Source organism: Capricornis sumatraensis, chromosome 4, assembly GCF_032405125.1.
Source record: "Capricornis sumatraensis isolate serow.1 chromosome 4, serow.2, whole genome shotgun sequence".
Taxonomy (NCBI): Eukaryota; Metazoa; Chordata; class Mammalia; order Artiodactyla; family Bovidae; genus Capricornis; species Capricornis sumatraensis.
This window is the reverse complement of record NC_091072.1, coordinates 93,531,821-93,548,939: the sequence shown is the minus strand read 5'-3', so window position 1 is coordinate 93,548,939 and position 17,119 is coordinate 93,531,821. Positions and strand designations below refer to the sequence as shown.

At 46.6% G+C, this 17,119-nt stretch overlaps 1 protein-coding gene and 1 non-coding gene across 2 annotated transcripts in view; one reads left to right on the top strand and one right to left on the bottom strand.

Annotated features, from left to right (window-relative positions):
• RASSF3 (Ras association domain family member 3) overlaps positions 1-17,119 on the top strand; it is a 77,051-nt gene that overhangs the window by 45,336 nt on the left and 14,596 nt on the right. The gene's annotated exons all lie outside the window — the stretch shown is intronic.
• LOC138079408 (small nucleolar RNA SNORA70) lies at positions 6,777-6,911 on the bottom strand. Its single transcript, XR_011144880.1, has one exon. It is a non-coding gene; the product is annotated as a small nucleolar RNA SNORA70 (small nucleolar RNA).

Genomic DNA, 17,119 nt, shown 5'->3' with positions numbered 1-17,119 from the left:
TGGGAGCATGTAGGTTCTGGATATTGCCTGGCTGGAAATGAGGGCTCCACAACAAGGTTTGGAGTTTGAGAGGTAGGTGTGTGTGTGTGTGTGTGTGTGTGTGTGTGTGTGTGTGTGTGTGTGTGTGTGTGTGTGTTTCTGTTATAAAACTCAAAGTTTTAAATAGAAACTGGAGGGGCCACTTTCTTGGAAAAAGTGCCCAGTGCCAGAAGCAGTAATGACGTAAGTGCCAGATTTGGAGCAGAGACGTAATGTTGGCACACTGCCCCCCGCCCCCCAATCTTTCCCACACTGGCACTTCTCTTTTTCACATACTGCATATTCTGTCCTTCTCCTCCTTTCATCCCTTGAGGCCATTTTGGAGAAAGAAGGTTTTAAGGAAGGAACTACAGTTAGCATATAGGCCGCCTTGTGTGATAATCTACTCAGTCAACAGGCAAAAGGAAGAAGCTCTTCAAAGAATAATCAGGTCTCTAAAAATGTACATGGATAAAGGGAAGAGGATAAGAATCTGCTAAAGATGTGGTGTGTGCTGATTGATGAAAATAAAAAAAAGCTTTCCTAAACCCTGGCCATATCTTATTTAGTGGCTGAGTGTGGGTCTTAGAAACTACGGAACTCCATTCCAAAGTGCAAGCTTGTTCAATGTGGTTTGTACCTGCAATTTCTCATTACTTCTCTCTCAGTGATGCTTTTTAGTTTAAGGAATATGGATTCCATTACTGGTTTTAAAAGTTATACTTCAGAAAATTTATTGATGGCTACTCCTAATTATTTGAATTTTCTGTGCAGTGTGAGTACCTCAGTATTAACAGTGGTCACCAAAACACTTTAATAGTAGGGCTCAGGCCTCTCTGGGCTTCCCTGGTACCTCAGTCGGTAAAGAATCTGTGTGCAATACAGGAGACTGGGTTCGATCCCTGAGTTGGGAAGTTCCCCTGGAGAAGAAAATGGCAACCCACTCCAATATTCTTGCCTGGAAAATCTCATGGACAGAAGTGCCTGGTGGGCTGCAATCCATGGGGTCACAAGAGTCGGACACAACTTAGCAACTAAACCACCAGACTTCCCTGGTGATGCAGTGGATAAAAATCGGCCTGCCAATGCAGGGGAAAACAGGTTCGCTCTCTGGTCCGGAAGCAATTAAACCCGTGCCCCACAACTGCTGGACCTGAATTAAACCCGTGCCCCACCACTGCTGAACCTGTGCCCGAGACCCTGCGAGCTGCAGCTACTGACGTCCACGCACCCTAGAGCCCGTGTTCTGCAGGAAGAGGAGCCGCTGCAGTGAGACGCCTGCGCGCAGCTAGAGAACGCCCAAGTGCAGCAAGACCCAGCGCGACCAAAAAGTAAAACAAGTAGGCCTCCACTAGAAAATACCAGAAACCACCCCTGCTTAAAAAATCAGAGATCCAGAATTAAAAGGAACAGGGGTTGCTGTTGGTTAAGGTATTTTGTGGACTAAACGATCTTCTAAAATCAGAAAAGCAACGAAGTTTTGTGGAAAGTGTAGAATTTGCATGGATCTGGGTTAGAATATCAGCTCTTCTTTCAACCAGTAATGAAACGATTTGGGCAGATTAGTCTCTGCATCTCAGTTTTCTTACATGTGAAATTATTATCTCACAGAGTTGTCGTTATGGTGATTAAATGGCATCTATATGTGTTTGGTACAAAGTAGATGCTAACGGGTTTTTAAAAAATGTTTAAGTGTCTTAAACAGATTCCAAGTGCTGGGTCTTACTTGCAGCACTTAGAATCTGTGATCTTTAGTTGTGGGATGCGAACTCCTAGCTGTAGGATCTAGTTCCCTGGCCAGGGGATCAATTAAAATATTGATTTTGAAAGCCCCAGTCAGACCGCCTGATTGACAGACATTACTTCTTCGTGTTAGATTTTCACTTAATGTAATAATTAAGCACTAACTAGTAATAATAGTAATAATAATGATGGTAACGGCCATCATTATAAGGTGCTTTTGTGTGTGTTGTTTTGGTTACTCTGAACAGGGACTACTTGAGAGCAAGTATTTGTATTATGTTCATTTTGCTGACAAGAAACTGAGGTTTTGTGAGATTAAGAGATTTAGAAAGTAAGGAAAGAAAAATGTTACCTTAAAAGATCACTTTTTATTGATTAAGATAACATTTGAGTTGAAAAGTCTTGGGAGATTGCTTACATAAGATAGCATTTTGAAGCAATTCAGCCTTTTGCAGGGTAGAAGCCCAGACCTCCTGTGGCTGTAACATGGAACCACTGTTCATTTCACACATAAGTACTGGCCCTTTGAAATCCGAATGAATGGAATCCTAAAGGTTTGGTGTATTGACATTGCCTTCCTGAAAATTCCCAGAAGTGTGTAACTTTACTTTGCTGTCAACGGATCTGTTCACCTGAGAAATAACTGGATTACTGCTGATTACTCTCAGTTCCCGCTGGAATGAGAGTCCAGCCTGAAACTTCTGTTTTGCAGGGAAGGAAATAGGTTGGAAAACCACAATAGATAGGTCTGCCCAGGGTGCCTGGTGATGAAGCTGAACTGTGCTTTACTTCTTTTTTCTAACTTTTATTCTTTTATTTTTGGCTGTGCTGGGTCTTTGTTACTCTGCAGCCTTTTCCTCTAGTTGATAGAGGGTAATCTCTAGTTATGGTGATTAGGCTTCTCGTTGTGGTGGCCTCTTTTGTTTCCGAGCATGGACTCGAGAGCTCTCAGACTTCAGTAGTTGCAGCTCCCAGGCTCTAGAACACAGTCTCAATAGTTGTGGTACTCAGTTGCTCCTTGGCATCATCCGGATGGGGGGATCGAACCTGCATTAGCAGGTGGGTTCCTTCCTGCTGAGCCACCAGGGAAGCCCTGAAAGGTGCGTGATTTCTGTCACTTTCTGTCTTCCTGTGGGATTTCTGATGCTGAGGCTAACCAGGCAGCTGGGAATTTGTGGTGAATCAGCAGTTGCCTGTCATTAAATTTAGAACTCTTAATACCCTCCATACTCCAGCTCCACAATGAAAAATACAAAGTTCTAGAATGTGGAATTCTCCCCTTATGCTTATATTTGTGCTTATTTCTCTGTTTGGATGCCGGCAGTTTAGTGAATTTGCAGAGAAGTTGTATTGATCTCAGAGTGTTATGAAAATAAGTCCAAATGGACGTGATAAACCCAAGATAAGAACCTTGATTGGATCAAAAACAGCTATAAATGATATTTGTGGGACAAATAAGGAACTCTGAATATGGACTTGATACTGGATAACTATATGAAATTATTGATTTTCTTAGGTATGATAATAAGGATGTTTTGATTATGCAGCAGAATGGCCTTATTCTTGAGAGATTCATGCTTAAGTATGAAGGGGTAGGATGTCATCATGTCTGCAGTTTAGAGATGATTCTGCAAAAAGTGAAACTCGCTCCCTACACAGAGGGGTGAGATTAAACTCTCAGAGGGCAGAGCCTGCACCAGAACCAGTACCTGAACATGTAGCTGCACAGTATTTGCCAAGTGGGAATTCATTACAGAGAAACCAGCCTGCACAGCCAGCCACCTCTGTCCCTTCCCCCACACTGAGCTCCTTCAGGTCTTTGAATCTTCCCCCAAGCACCTTGCACAGTGCTGGCTTTCATTAATCTCTGTTGGAGGAATGGGAAAAATGCTGAACTAGTAAGAATAGCAGTGGCCACCTGAAAGTCGGTTACTTTTCCCTTGCAGACTTGCGGACCTGCAGAAATGCAAGGATGAGGGGGAAATCTGTCTAGTTCTTGGGGGTTGTTTTCAGGGAAGTGAGGCTGAGTTATTAAAGTAACAGATCTGAAGAAGGAGCTGCAGGGCACTGGGTGATACAGCTGAAAACCCCAAGTATTTGTGCAGAAAATGAGCAGGTGCCATTGTGCATCATGAAAGCTGAGCTTTCTGGAACGTCCCATCCTTAACTTTGGAATTTGGTTTAGTCTTAGGCTGGACTAGTTTTTAAGTTTTAAGAGCCTACGGTAAACCTACAGCTGCTCTCAGGTTTTGAAATGCATTTAAATGCCCCTTGTTGGGTGGTATTGAGAATGGAAGGAAAACTTAGCAATTTGTCCAGATTGATTGCCTATTGTTCATATGTGTTTTACAAGATATGCAGTGAGAAAATTCAGGCCGTAGTCAACTTTCTTCCCCAAGTACTAAGAACATGATTACGGTATTCAGGCATTGAATGGAATTAGTTACAGAATGCCTAATGTCGATTGTGTATTTTCTGTTTTAGGATGAAAGAAATGGGACCCAAAAGGGAAAACAACTTTTTACTTGTTACAAATTTGAAATCTATTTTTCTTCTTTCCCTAACTACTGAGAAATCAGAGTAGTTAACTGAAATAGACTCTAAAAATACTCTTTAGCAGCATGCTAATGTATTTTTTCTTTGTCTAAAATTAGCTGATTTGAGCTGGGCGCTCTGGTTTTCCAAAGCCTTCCAGTAGATTCTCCAGCTCCTCGTCCCTGGTTTTAAGAGCTCTCCATAACAGTTTTGATGGGGAAGCAGAATTTACAAACACCTGAGGCAGGTTCTGGCTTAGATCTCACCTCCTCCAGGAAGCCCTCCTGAGATTTTTCTCTGCTGCACTCGTTTCTGACCGCTCTGACACTGTAACCTCCACTAGTACCACTTTTCATGTCCCAACCTGCCCTGAAGGGCACACCCTGTGCTCTGCCCACTGTCATCAGTGCCTCACACAGCTGTTGGTTAAATATTTAGTGAAAGTGTTAGTCGCTCAGTCATGTCTAATTCTTTGTGACCCATGGTCAGAAGCCCACCAGGCTCCTCTGTCGATGGAATTCTCCAGGCAAGAATATTGGAGTGGGTAGCTATTCCCTTCTCAGGGGATCTTCCCCAACTCAGGGATTGAACCCAGGTCTCTTGCATTGCAGGCAGATTCTTTACTGTCTGAGCCACCAGTTGGCTCTCAAATATTTAGGTGCTGAACATATATTTGTTGAATGCTAAAATTGGTTCATTGGCTAAGCATATAGAAAGGAAAGTATTTGTTGGCAGTCTTGACAAAGAGTCTTATCCAGAAGGAAGTGGGGACAGAAAAGAGAGTGGGAGAGAAACTAGTTGAAATGGGAGTGGCTCAGAAGTGTTGACAAGGTCAGGATGTGGTGGGAGAAGCCCTGTGCCTGGAAGAGGGGTGTGGCAGAGACAGCTACTGCTTGCCCCTCCTCCTCTGCCTGAGCCCTCTAGATGGCTTTGGACAGTAGTAAGGTGTGTTTTGTTTTTAAAACAATGTGCTTTCAAAAATACCATTTACCTGCTTTGATTGGGAAATGACATTTATTTTTATGAAAATATGTGTACTTACTAAACAGATTCCATTTGCTAAGTATCTGGAAATGTTTTTTAGTTGGCGTGTGGGATATGTGTGTATTTTCTATCTATCACTAGTTCCTTGAGAGGCTTCCCTGGTGGCTCAGATGGTAAAGAATCTGAGAATCTGCCTGCAATGCAGGAGTGAGTGAGTGAAGTCGCTCAGTCGTATCCGACTGTTTGCGACCCCGTGGACTGTAGCCCACCAGGCTCCTCTGTCCATGGGATTCTCCAGGCAAGAATACTGGAGTGGGTTGCCATTTCCTTCTCCAGGGGATCTTCCCAACCCAGGGATCGAACCCAGGTCTCCCGCATTGCAGGCAGGCGCTTTAACCTCTGAGCCACCAGGGAAGCAATGCGGGAGACCTGGGTTCAATCCCTGGGTTGGGAAGATCCCCTGGAGAAGGGCATGGCAACCCACTCCAGTATTCATGCCTGGAGAAAATCCCCACAGACAGAGGAGCCTGGTGGGCTGTAGTCCAGTTCAGTTCAGTCGCTCAGTTGTATCTGAATCTTTGTGACCCCGTGGACAGCAGCAAGACATGCTTCCCTGTCTGTCACCAACTCCTGGAGTTTACTCAAACTCATGTCCATCGAGTTGGTGATGCCATCCAACCATCTCATCCTCTGATGTCCCCTTCTCCTCCTGCCTTCAATCTTTCCCAGCATCAGGGTCTTTGGCAATGATTCAGTTCTTCACATCAGGTGGCCAGAGTATTGAAGTTTCAGCTTCAGCATCAGTCCTCCCAATGAGACAGTGAGATTTGTGTCGAACTCTTTACAATCTCATGGATTATAGCCCTTTGCATACTGAGAACGCCATGAACAGTATGAAAAGGGCTATAGCCTGTGGGGTCGCAAAGAGTCAGTCACGCCAGTGACTAAGCGCAGCACAGTTCCTTGAGACAAGGGGGTTATAACTTCTATTTTAGGCCAATAGAATTTCTGTCTTAGACATGTTCCCATTTTAGAGGACCAGACTTCATCCCATTGAGTTCTTTTTTTTTTTTTTTTTTTGACAGGAAATAGCATTTATTGGTGAGCAAGATTAAGGAGGGGACAGCGCTGATGCTCATGAGTGCAGGGCCCGCCATTTGTCCAGGGGACCACAATTAGGGATGTATTTGACCCCACAGCCATCTGGGATGAGTCGCTTTTCTGCCACCATGTTCTCAAATTCATCCGCGTTGAATTTGGTAAATCCCCACTTCTTAGAGATGTGGATCTTCTGGCGGCCAGGGAACTTGAACTTGGCCCGGCGGAGGGCTTCAATCACATGTTCCTTGTTCTGCAGCTTGGTGCGGATGGACATTATGACCTGGCCAATGTGGACCCTGGCCACTGTGCCCTGGGGCTTTCCAAAGGCACCACGCATACCTGTCTGGAGTCTAGATTGGGAAACAGCAGGCCAGTCATGAATGCCCACTAGGAAGAGTTGTCTCCAAGGTCCCTTAGGGCAACCTGTACAGGCAACAGGTTGCATACACTACCAAGGAGCCTGCTATTTGCAGCCATTGCACACTGGGCCCCCATGGGGAAAAGAGCACAGTCGGCTTAATTGGCTGCAAAGCCATTGAGTTCTAAATCAGTTGAGAAGACTGGATTGAGGAGGATAGAGACCAAAATTTACTTCACTGCTGGTTTGGAGCTGATACGGAGAATGTAGCTTATCCCTGTGGGCAAGGGGCCTTCCTGAGGCTGACTCCCTGTGCTGAGCTGGTGAAGACCCCCCTACAGGGTCAGAGCAGGATGCTAGGGGCTGACTGTGCACACATCCCCACTTTCTCCTTCCAGACCCACTGCTCCCTGGGGTAGAGAGAGGATGCCTTCTCTCCCTTTTAAATGATAAGAAAATGACACCCAGAAAGGTTATGTACTTTCTTAAAGTCACCCAGCTAGTTGGCAACAGATTTTTCTCCTGGACTCTGGAGGTCATTTGGTACGCATAGAAAGAACATGGTTTGGGAACTGGCCAGGATTTGTGTTCACATGCTACCTCTGTGACCTTTGCCTGGGTCTACGCATCTGTACAGTGGGGTTAAACTTTCTGCCTCAGGGCTTTTTAGGGTTACATGAGCTCTAACCCGTATTAAGTAAGCTAGCCAGTGTTCTGTTTCTTTAAATGAGCATCACACGCGTCAGCCTGCAAGACTGGGTCATTTATCAATCCTCTAGTTCTTTTTTTTTCTTTTTAAAATCTGGCGTGGAGCCTCAGAAAACTTGGTGGTTAGGGGATTTTGATGTTTTAGAAGGAAAATAAAAATTGTCCCTAACTTCCCTATGTCCTAAATTGAAAGAAATGTACATGTCCTACTCACCCTAGAAAAACTTGCTTCATACCTAGAATTTACTTTATATATAGTCAGGAATTGAAAGTGGCCTGTTTAACTTTGGGAAGCCAGCGTATTTATTTTGGCTGCACCACATGGCTTGTGGGATGTTAGTTCCCCAACCGGGGATTGGACCCGGACCCTTAGCAGTGAAAGCGTGGAGTCCTAACCACTGGACCTCCAGGGCGTTCTGCTAACGTCTTTCAAATCTAAATATTCACGTTTCTTTTCTAGGACTTTCTTTAAGTAGCAGTTTGAAGAGTTTTGTTTTGTTCGGTGTTGGGGGTGGGGTAGGGGGTGATGCACACACCAGTGGCCCAAGTGAAGGGGTGCAAAGGTGAAGCAATCTTCGTGCCAGGGATCTGGCCCAGAGCTTGTACATTGTGGTGTGGTGTGGTTTCTGTCTTCACGTTTCCTTAGACGCATCGGATGAAGCAGTTCCCTGTGCCCTCTGGGACACTGTTGTTTCAGGCAGTGCCCCACGTGGGCACAGGGATGCAGCTCTAAGCCGGCCCATATCCTGTGTTGAATACTGGCATTGACCCTCCACTTTGAGTGTCTGCTATTTGCTTCCTGTCCAGATCTTCAGTTTAGTGAGGTCCACACAACTTTGATCCACATGTTTGTTTCAGACCCCTAATGCCAACACATTGATTAAATTCAGTTTCTCTTCTGTCTTCCCCTTCAAATCAAGCCTTTTACTTTGTAGTCCACACCTCCTAGCTGAGCAGCACCTCCACCCGCCCTTGCCTCCCCCATCTGGCTCCGGGTGTGGGGGTGGCTGCCCGGCCAGGCTGCTGACCTCTAGCACTGAGGAAAGGTGGGGCGGGAGGGCGCTTCCTCCAGGCCTTGGACTTCCTGTGCTCACAGGGAGGAAAGCGGAGCCGGAGGGTGTGTGAGCCCTCTGGTCTTGGAAGTGACAGAAACATTCCTGCACAACAAAGAAAATCCAAGTTGCTTGTAAATTACCCCCCACTGCCAACGGCTATTCAAGTTTCCAGGGTGACCGGCGTGTAGCTTTTATTTATAAATTGGTCCACGAATAGGGTGATGTTTAAAAAGCGACTTTTCCTTTGCTTTGGTCAGTCCTTGGGATAGCAGGTGGTGGTTGTTGTTTAGTCGCTAGAAGAAGCCTTCTTTATCACCTAGATCTCTAGTCCGCTCTCTTCTGGCAGCTTCCGTACGTTGACCTCTGTTAATGCGTTTGGCTGCAGGCGTGAGCTCGGCTGCTTTCGTGCTTCTTCTCACTGTCAGAGTCGTTTCCCGGGGGTGGCTCGCCTGTCGGGGGTGGCCGGCACATCAAAGTTTGTTCAGTTACTCTGCCAGGGTGCTGGACTACTTTGTGCTGACTGTTTCCTTGCCTGTTTTAAATTTTTTTTAAATACGTGGACATCTTTTTTTTTTCCCCTCCCTAGATTTTATTCCCCACCTCCACCCCTGGAAGAATCCCGTGGACGGAGGAGCCTGACGGGCTACAGTCCATGGGGTCACAAAGAGTCAGACACGACGGACCAGCTAACATTTTCAGCACACTTTGCACCCCAGTTAACAGTCATACAGACCAGAGAAGTTTTTGAAAATTTTGTCAAAATTTTGTATGGAAAGAGAATTAAAGCCTCAGATCTTACCAATCAAACATAAACACTTAACATTTTGAAATATTTCCTTCTTGTCTTCAGGCACATGGTTTGTTACGCTGGATGTGCAGTTTCTCCTGACTTTTTGTTTTGTTTGTCTCCCATTAATATCTCTCTGTAAGCATCATGTTAAGAGCGTCTGTATGGTCCACTCTTAAGGTATATGAGTGCATTGAGCCATTTCCCTAACACTGGGCATATAGTTTGTGATTTTTAACTAATTCTCTGTAGACTCAGCCCGGTGACCAGTGCCCCTGGTAATTGCTAGTTGTGTTAGTACCTCACCCTCCAAAATAGGTTGTGTATCAACCGCCTCACCCTCTGGAAGCTAGCGATGCACAGACCTGATGGTCTGTCGACGAGCTTTCACCTCCTCCACGGTCCCTTCCTTCCTTCTCCTCCTTTCTTGGCTGAATGGGCTTTGAGTCAGACAGACCTACTGTGACCTCAGCCCCTGCACGAACTGCATGCCCTCGCCATGTGAATTCTTCGGAACCTCCATTTTCCTATTTGCAGAATAGGGATAAGAATGATTCCTCAAAACAAGTTGTTATAAATGAGTTCTGAGTCGGGTGTGAAGGGTGTGGTGGTGGGGGGGGTCTGACCTGGGTGATGCAGCTGCCACCACCTCCAGCAGCCTTCAGGTTGGCTAATTTTGCCCGTCTGGTTTTGGAATAAGAACAGAGAGAATAGGGAAGCAAAATGGGGGAGGTTTATTGATAAGATTTTTCTTCCTGTTCTCAGTATAAGGGCTTCCCTGATAGGTCAGTTGGTGAAGAATCCACCTGTAACACAAGAGACCCCGGTTTGATTCCTGGGTGGGGAAGATGCCCTGGAGAAGGGAAAGTCTAACCCACTCCAGTATTCTGGCCTGGAGAATTCCATGTACAAAGAGTCGGACACGACTGAGTGACTTCCACACTCTCAGTATAAAGTTAAAGTGTTTGTTTCAGCACTGCCTGAACCCTCAGAACAGGGTGTCTGGGATCCCTGGCTGGGCTCGTGGGGTGGGAGGCATGGGCCAGGGTCACCAGGCCCTTGCCTGTTCTCCTGGCAGGGGGTCTGCCTTCCTAGTCTCTCCCCTTCTGGTCTTTCTGTTGGTGACTCCCAACTCACCCCAAGCCTTAAGGTTCTCGTGATGACTTTCCTGTTCCTCAGCTTATCCATAACCAAGCAGGAGGGCAAGGAGCAAATCCCGTGCAAAATAGTATCTTTAGAAATTGTAGGAACTTCACTGGCGGCCCAGTGGTTAAGAATCCTCCTGCAAATGGGGACCGTGGGTTTGATCCCTGGTCTGGGCAGATGCCGCATGCCTCAGGGCACGTAAACCCATGGGCTGCAACTACTGGGCCCACACTCCAGAGCCCATGCTCCAAAACAAGAGAAGCTACCGCAGTGAGAAACCTGAGCACCGCAGCTGGAGAAAGCCTGCACACGGTAACGAGAACCCAGCACAGCCAAAACATCAGTGAGTAAATTTAAAAAAGGATGGCTTATGTGAGACTCTTCAAGGCCCTTATCTCCCAGATTTTTGTATCAATTGCTGTAACTTTTCTTTTAATTCCTCCAGAGTACTGGAGGAATCTGTAAATGTTCTTCATATGCCCATTTTCTGCACAGATCATTCTCCTTCTGAAAGTGGAGGGCTAGTGAAGAATACACAGACAGAGAAGAATGAGGCCTTGTACATTTGGTACTTCAGCCATGCCTTTTAAGGGCTATGAAGAAGCTTAATCAGAAGAACCATCTTGAGTGCAGTGGAGCATGGAGGGGAGGAGACTTCAGGCCAAGGCAGTGGATTGAATTAATAGGAGCATGGGTGATACAAAACAGCTTAACTCCTCATGGGCTCCTTCAGACTTTCCACTTGAATGTTAAACAATTGTTCAGAGTCTGGGGAATTCCCTGGTGGTGCAGTGTGCAGTGGTTAAGACTCTGCACTTCCATTGCAAGGGACACAGGTTCAGTCGCTGGTCAGGTAACTAAGATCCCACATGCTTCTTATACCACAAGGCAGGGTCCTCACCTCCCCAACACCCGCAAAAAAAAATGTTCAGTCTGGACATGTGACTTGGAAGACTGCCAGTTCTCTCCCTACACCTGTGGTGCCATCTCTGCACCTCAGTTGGTTGAGAGCAAGCTATGCAAACATGTTTTTAACTGGTGCATTAGCAAGGCTGCACCAAGTAAAAACTGAAGATGTACAAATCCACGCCTTCCAGGAGCTGTATGTGACTGTCTCACTGGACATTATCAACTTGAAGAAGGTGTCGTCATCTACATTTTTAAGCTCTATGTCACCTGAAAATGGAGAACCTAAGTTGCTTTTAATCCTGTTATAGTGTGACGGCAGCTTAGACTCCTTACGATAATTGGCAGGGAAGAAGATACCAAGCTTGCTTCTGACAGTTTTCCTTGGAGTGCTTGTCTACAGACATTTCTTATTTGCTTGGGACTCTCCGTCTTCTGTTCAGATTTGCTTTGAGCTGGCAGCTGAAATTTGTTTTCAGGGTGACAGCCCCATTGGTTTGCAGTCTCTGCCCCTGGCTTTCTGACTCCTGCTGTTGGCGGAGCTGGAGCCTGGAGGTTCCCAGATGGGCTCCGCCTGCCTCCTGCCATGTTCCTTTGTGCTTCCTGTCTGGTGCCCCTCCAAATGAGCCTGCTCATTTCCTTTCTCCGGAATCTCCCCTTATTGCCAGGGTTCAAAGGTTTCATCAAGGGTACGGTGGTCACCAGACCTGACCTCCAAACTCTGACCTTTGAGTCTGTAGTATCCTTGGGGTAATCTCAATCAGGGGACTGTGGCCACAGCTGTAATTGCTGTTGAAGGAGATGGATGGCTGTCAGACGACCTCTAGAGCCGTGAGCAGTGACAGGTTTTAATCTAAAATTTAGGGCTGATGCTGTGTCACGTTCCCCATTGTAGCGTCTTGTCTCTTTTCCCTCTTGGTTTCTTGGTCACCTCTGATATGTATTTTTCCCATTAATTTTCCTACTGCCCAGTGGACTTTGTAAGCATTGTATTTGATTAGGGTGGTGGAAGGCGATGGCACCCCACTCCAGTACTCTTGCCTGGAAAATCCCCTGGACGGAGGAGCCTGGTAGGCTGTAGTCCATGGGGTCGCTGAGGGTCGGACACGACTGAAGCGACTTAGCAGCAGTAGATGGTACAAAATCTTAGAAAAGTTACTGCTGAAAGGGACCATGATCCAGTGCCCTCTTAATCAAGGAAACTGAGTTTTTGAGGCCATGCCTTCTTTTGGAAACCTGAGTCCGTTCTGATAGAGACCTCAGCGAAATGGGCTTCCCAGTGGATTGGGCCAGGGCAGGAGTGCTGGCTCATCTAGGGCCACATTCTTTTTTAATGATCACAGCTGATTAGTGGGATTTGGTTGTGCTTGGCCCTGAGGCCTCTCATAATCTCCTTTCTTTGTTGCCTTAGAATTTAAAGAAAGTTAAGCCAGTTGTGAAATGTATCACCTTTCAGAAAGGGATAGCATCTTAATTGACTCCCTTTGAAAACATGTCAAACTGGGATTTTTTTAAGTACACCGTGTAATCTGGTATGCCTTGAGGTTGAGACCTCCAGCTGGGGCACGCTGGGGAGACTGGTCCACCTCCAAGTTTGTTTTCTGGCTCCAAACAAATGAGTGACTGTTTGACGATTGGCACGCGACCCGGTTTTAAAAGCACAACCATATAGGGTATGGCAGGCTGGTAACTGAGTGGGGGGCGGTTGAAGGAGCGAGGTCATGGAAGGCCCAGATGAAATGCTTTTAATGTGTATCACAACTGCAATTAATCTTATTAACACGCTGGGCTGGGGCTGCTCACCCTGCCCCGGGTGATCAGGGGTATTGGAGGGGCATGCTTTGAAGGACTGTTTTCTTTGATGGTACAGATGGATAACAGAAGCGTATCAGACTGGTACCAGAAAGGCCTTTTGTGTGCCCGTGCAGATGCATTCCATTTTGAGAAGCAAACAAAACTTGATGCAGATTGATAAGATGTACAAAAGAGAGTGGGTTTTAAATGTGGTCTTGTAGCTGTGGGCTCTGGGACCAGACAGAATCAGCTGAAAAGGGAGGGAGCCTCCTCCTTGGTGCTCAGCATCCGGCTCGTGACAGCTCCGGGAGCAAAAGATTTAAAAACATGAGTTGTTGGGAGGCAAGAGTGAAATACAGGAAACACCAAACCAGAGAAGGTGCTGTGATGAGAAATCCGAATTGATGGGGTGGTGCCAGGGTTCCTGAGGCTGCAGTGGTTAGAATGGCTTCCTGGGTGGGGTGGCCTTGATCCGGAGGGTCACAGGGTGAATGTTGGGAGTCGGGGGCGGGGAGGGTGGTGTCGTGGTTAGGGGTGAGGCTGGCCTATAGATGGCACACCTTGCTCTATCCATGTCTGTCTTCTACAAGTGTGTGAGAGAAGCTAGTACAGTATTGCATCCTTATAAGGCTGCTGCCCAGTTCTGTTTTTGCCACCCCCCTCTTTTTTTTTTCCAGAAGTCCTCTAAAATACCTCTAGATTCCCTTCTGCTGTACTCTTTGTTGTTGTTTAACAAGTAGCCTTGGAAAAAACAAAAAACAAAAACAAATAGCCTTGGGGACAAAGAGGTTGTTTGAAATATCGAGTTCAACAGATGTGGTTTGGGTATGCTGATACCCTCTGATGAATACACAATCTAGTCGCTAAGTGAATAATGGATGGGAAAAGAAATGTCTGTTCCTGTATAATGTACCCATTTGTTCATAATTAGTGAACGTCACACTTAAAACATTATTAAAGATCTGTTCTCTTCAAGTCTCCATGCTGTGTGTGTACATATGCTGGTTTCGCACCTGCAGGGCTTCTCAGAGACTTCAGCATCCTGAAGTTCTTTGGGAATCAGTGAGGGGGAGTAGAGGAGGAGGTGGGGGACGGCCCTTGCTGACATCCTGGAGGATTAGCAGTGCTGTTTGACAGTGTTTTGTGCGTTGCCCTTGCACCCTCAGCTGCCCTCCATTTGGTCCATTTAGTTTTCCCGCCTTAAGACAGTAGTGATGCATCTCTTGAACCAAGGGAGTTGAGGGGGCTGTTACATCCCCGCTTCCTTCTTCTTTGCTGTTGGAGCGGCAAACAGACGGCTGCATAGAAGAGTTGCCTAGAAGCTAAATTTGGGCAAGATGAGTCCCTGAATCCTCATATAAATGGAAATAGAGTCCTAGCTCTATATCCTGCCACTAAACAAAGAAAAACATCTTCCTGTGTGGTAGGGGATACAACCTGAGAGGGGCCAGAATGAAGCAGTGAGCCATGGCCAGACGTCTGTTGACGTGGCACCAGTCAACCCTGGTGCCGTGAGAATGAGGCAGCAAGCATCACGCTGTGCTTTCAAGGTCAGAACAGCACCTGGGACTTCCCTGGTACTCCAGTGCTTAAGACTCTGTGCTTCCAATGCAGGCGGTACAGGTTCCATCCCTGTTCGGGGAGCTAGGAACTAAGATCCCGCATGCCCTGTCACATGGCCAAAAAACCCAAATAAACAAAACAGACAAACAGAAAATAAAAAACAGCAGCACCCAACCTTCCAGAAACAAGTGTTCTGGTTCTTTCCTTCGGGAATAGACTCTTCCTTACTCCGGAATCTGCCTGCAGTGCAGGAGACGCGGGTTTGATCCCTGGTTTGGGAAGATTTCCTGGAGAAGGGAATGGCTACCCTCTCCAGTGTTCTTGCCTGGGAAATCCCATGGCCAGACGAGCTTGGTGGACTACAGTCCATGGGGTCACAAAGAGTTGGACACAGCTGAGTAACACTTCCACTATTCCAGAACAATTGTCTTTTTACTGTAATGTATTTTGCTTTGCTTTCTTGTGGGTTTTCCTCCCTCGTTCATTACACCTGCCCACGTTGCAGTTCAGCTTCCCACTGTCCACTGGAGTTCCCCTAGCTGCCTGAGACTGTGTACACTTAAACTATTTAAAATGAAATAAAATTTAAAACTCAGTTCCCCATTTCAAACTCTCAGGTGCCATGTGTGGCTTGTTCTGTTTTGGACAATGCAGATATAGAACATTTCCATCATTTCAGATCATGCTGTTGGATGGAACTTTCTGAGTTCCCACAACACCTTTACCTACTTGAACACTTAGAGGTGTGGTACCGCAAGCGAGGAATGTCTGACAGATGTTGACTGTCCCCCATGGACTTTCTTGTGAGCACTCATCAGGATTGAGCAAGGCATTTTGTGTGTCTGCTCAGTCGTGTCCGACTCTTGGCGACCCTTTGGACTGTAGCCTGCCAGGGTCCTCTGTCCATGGGACCTTCCAGGCAAGAGTACTGGAGTGGGTTGCCATTTCCTCCTGCAGGGGATCTTCTGGACCCAGGGATCGAACCTGAGGCTCCTGCGGCTCCTGAATTGACCCTCTTGGGACTTTGCAGGCTTAGCTTTGTGTGACAGCGTTTCTGTATTCATCACAGGGTTTCCGCTTTGCACATGTAAAGGACATCTCGGGACACTGTTTTCCTACCTGCTAATCTGATGCTTTAAAATACAGCTCAGGAGCATCGCATCTGACTTGCTCAAAGTGTCTTCTGAGCCCTGCAAACGGCTTGCTCACTAGTTCCTGGAAATCACTGCTTCATCCTGTGCTTTTATGTGCAGACCTGCTTTGGATTGCTTATAGGTTCCTCCTTGATTGCAGTAGAAGAATCTCTCCTGGAGGAGACTTTTCTATTTTGCTTAGGTCCACAATACTTTATATGATGTCTTTGTTGGAACAGAACCTGGAAGGAAGACGTGTGAAGTCTTTACCTAGACTACGTTTCTCTCAAGCTATCTGTGAATTCCATTTGCAGCATGGCCAACTGGTCCAGGGAAGTGTAGTCTCAGGAAGGAGGGCGCTTGGTGTTTTATGCCCTGCGCAATACAAGGCTGGCACCTGTTCCAGCTGTAATTGTACCCAGCATCCCAGTCTTCTAGGGACATCAGTAGGTCACTGCCTGTTTCTTCAGCTGGAGAGGAGATGAAAAGTAGGAATTTATGAGTTTGGAATGGAACCTCACTTAGAGAAGGCACCTGTTGACTTGATAAGTTTATCCTCCTCCACTGAGGGAGGCTGGTCCCCAGACTGGTCAGGAGTCAGAGCTGCTCCCCATGAGAGCCACAGGACCACCAGTGGGGAGGTGATGACGCTCTTTACTCCTGTCTTGGCATGATGCCGATATGTATTGTCCTCCACTCAACCTAGGAATCTGGGCTATTTGCAATTTTTAGAGTCAGTTGTTTCTTGGAGAAGTCTGTGATGCAAATAAAACAATGCCACACATGCAAGGGGATGGGGCAGGGAGTAAGACAGACTCGACTAGGCTGAAAGAATGAATGAAGTCGCTCAGTCGTGTCCGACTCTTTGCGACCCCATGGGCTGTAGCCTACCAGGCTCCTCTGTCCATGGGATTTTCCAGGCAATAGTACTGGAGTGGATTGCCATTTCCTTCTCCAGCGGATCTTCCCAACCCAGGGATCAAACCTGGGTCTCTCGCATTGTAGACAGACACTTTACTGTCTGAGCCACCAGGGAAGTCATGACTAGGCTGAGAACCAAGAAAAGGCAGAAGGGCTGGGACCAGAGTGGTCTCTGCCAGTTTTAAGTGCTTGGTACACAGCTGGGCACCAGAAGGCATGTAATAAGTAGTTATTGAATAATGGGTTGTATTGCTCATGGGTCACAAAGAGTCAGACACGACTGTTATTTTCAAAACAGTTGTATAAAGTTCATATTGTTCTGTACATTTTTAAAAGATGAGAAAACTGAGACTCAGGTTAAATAACT